The following is a 3,106-nucleotide window of genomic DNA, read 5'->3' on the forward strand; positions in this document are numbered from 1 at the left end:
GAGTGTAGATGTGTAGCAGTAACTCATGAGTGTAGATGTGTAGCAGTAACTCACGAGTGTAGATGTGTAGTAGTAACTCACGAGTGTAGATGTGTAGCAGTAACTCACGAGTGTAGATGTGTAGTAGTAACTCACGAGTGTAGATGTGTAGCAGTAACTCACGAGTGTAGATGTGTAGTAGTAACTCATGAGTGTAGATGTGTAGCAGTAACTCATGAGTGTAGATGTGTAGCAGTAACTCATGAGTGTAGATGTGTAGCAGTAACTCACGAGTGTAGATGTGTAGTAGTAACTCATGAGTGTAGATGTGTAGTAGTAACTCATGAGTGTAGATGTGTAGCAGTAACTCATGAGTGTAGATGTGTAGCAGTAACTCACGAGTGTAGATGTGTAGCAGTAACTCACGAGTGTAGATGTGTAGCAGTAACTCATGAGTGTAGATGTGTAGCAGTAACTCACGAGTGTAGATGTGTAGCAGTAACTCACGAGTGTAGATGTGTAGCAGTAACTCATGAGTGTAGATGTGTAGCAGTAACTCATGAGTGTAGATGTGTAGTAGTAACTCACGAGTGTAGATGTGTAGTAGTAACTCATGAGTGTAGATGTGTAGCAGTAACTCACGAGTGTAGATGTGTAGTAGTAACTCATGAGTGTAGATGTGTAGCAGTAACTCACGAGTGTAGATGTGTAGTAGTAACTCACGAGTGTAGATGTGTAGCAGTAACTCACGAGTGTAGATGTGTAGTAGTAACTCATGAGTGTAGATGTGTAGCAGTAACTCATGAGTGTAGATGTGTAGCAGTAACTCACGAGTGTAGATGTGTAGTAGTAACTCATGAGTGTAGATGTGTAGCAGTAACTCACGAGTGTAGATGTGTAGTAGTAACTCACGAGTGTAGATGTGTAGCAGTAACTCACGAGTGTAGATGTGTAGCAGTAACTCACGAGTGTAGATGTGTAGTAGTAACTCATGAGTGTAGATGTGTAGTAGTAACTCATGAGTGTAGATGTGTAGTAGTAACTCACGAGTGTAGATGTGTAGCAGTAACTCACGAGTGTAGATGTGTAGCAGTAACTCACGAGTGTAGATGTGTAGCAGTAAACTCATGAGTGTAGATGTGTAGTAGTAAACTCATGAGTGTAGATGTGTAGTAGTAACTCATGAGTGTAGATGTGTAGCGGTAACTCATGAGTGTAGATGTGTAGCGGTAACTCATGAGTGTAGATGTGTAGTAGTAACTCATGAGTGTAGATGTGTAGTAGTAACTCATGAGTGTAGATGTGTAGTAGTAACTCATGAGTGTAGATGTGTAGCGGTAACTCATGAGTGTAGATGTGTAGTAGTAAACTCATGAGTGTAGATGTGTAGTAGTAACTCATGAGTGTAGATGTGTAGCGGTAACTCATGAGTGTAGATGTGTAGCAGTAACTCATGAGTGTAGATGTGTAGTAGTAACTCATGAGTGTAGATGTGTAGTAGTAACTCATGAGTGTAGATGTGTAGCGGTAACTCATGAGTGTAGATGTGTAGTAGTAAACTCATGAGTGTAGATGTGTAGTAGTAAACTCATGAGTGTAGATGTGTAGTAGTAAACTCATGAGTGTAGATGTGTAGTAGTAACTCATGAGTGTAGATGTGTAGCGGTAACTCATGAGTGTAGATGTGTAGCGGTAACTCATGAGTGTAGATGTGTAGTAGTAACTCATGAGTGTAGATGTGTAGCGGTAACTCATGAGTGTAGATGTGTAGTAGTAACTCATGAGTGTAGATGTGTAGCGGTAACTCATGAGTGTAGATGTGTAGTAGTAAACTCATGAGTGTAGATGTGTAGTAGTAACTCATGAGTGTAGATGTGTAGTAGTAACTCATGAGTGTAGATGTGTAGCGGTAACTCATGAGTGTAGATGTGTAGTAGTAACTCATGAGTGTAGATGTGTAGCAGTAACTCATGAGTGTAGATGTGTAGCAGTAACTCACGAGTGTAGATGTGTAGTAGTAACTCATGAGTGTAGATGTGTAGCAGTAACTCATGAGTGTAGATGTGTAGTAGTAACTCATGAGTGTAGATGTGTAGCAGTAACTCATGAGTGTAGATGTGTAGCAGTAACTCATGAGTGTAGATGTGTAGCAGTAACTCACGAGTGTAGATGTGTAGTAGTAACTCATGAGTGTAGATGTGTAGCAGTAACTCATGAGTGTAGATGTGTAGTAGTAACTCATGAGTGTAGATGTGTAGCAGTAACTCATGAGTGTAGATGTGTAGTAGTAACTCACGAGTGTAGATGTGTAGCAGTAACTCATGAGTGTAGATGTGTAGTAGTAACTCATGAGTGTAGATGTGTAGTAGTAAACTCATGAGTGTAGATGTGTAGTAGTAACTCATGAGTGTAGATGTGTAGTAGTAAACTCATGAGTGTAGATGTGTAGTAGTAAACTCATGAGTGTAGATGTGTAGTAGTAACTCATGAGTGTAGATGTGTAGTAGTAACTCATGAGTGCTGACAGTGATTAATAAACGAGCTGAGGCGAATGTAAACAACGCGAGATCTGTGTTAGCAAACCTGCTACAGGCTAGCTCGCGAACAGCGCTAACTCCAGACTCTAACTTCAGCTGTAGACTCATAACACACATCCACCTGTCCAGGTGTGTGTAAATGACATACCTTTAGTGTCTCCAGGGAGTGGATCTGCCTTGACTCGTCCGGTTTTGAGGGGTTTGATGTGAATCCTGTTAGCGGCTAGCGCGCGTCACACTCTCCAGCCGGACTAACGCGTTTCGCGGATCTCTACAGCGAGCGAAAGCGACCACAGGAGTTCTTCAGTGGAGCGAAAACCATGTTAAACTAGGCCGTGGCGGCGTATTTATTAACAACAGGGTTAAACGCGACCAAAATAAACAGTGTCGCCGCGATGGACTCGACGCACAGCTCACACCCAGCTGCGCAATATGGCGACCCGCGCATGCGCACTGAGTCGAACACGCTGAGCCGTGTGTCCTGTCCAGATGTTCTGTCACATCCTCAGAAAGCAGCTCTAGGCCTCATCTCCACATCTGGCGTCCGCTTCCCTCATATGATCATCCCCGCTCATAACACATAACAGGAC

General features: G+C 42.6%; 1 protein-coding gene across 2 annotated transcripts in view; it reads right to left on the reverse strand.

Annotated features, from left to right (window-relative positions):
* smad4a (SMAD family member 4a) overlaps positions 1–3,106 on the reverse strand; it is a 40,009-nt gene extending 36,903 nt beyond the window's left edge. For both annotated transcript variants that reach the window (XM_079803830.1, XM_079803829.1), the window contains exon 1: positions 2,665–3,106. The gene's annotated coding sequence lies outside the window, so the exon portion shown is untranslated. The remainder of the gene's footprint in view (positions 1–2,664) is intronic.

The sequence above is a fragment of the Gobio gobio genome (assembly GCF_949357685.1).
Source record: "Gobio gobio genome assembly, chromosome: 22".
Classification (NCBI taxonomy): domain Eukaryota; kingdom Metazoa; phylum Chordata; class Actinopteri; order Cypriniformes; family Gobionidae; genus Gobio; species Gobio gobio.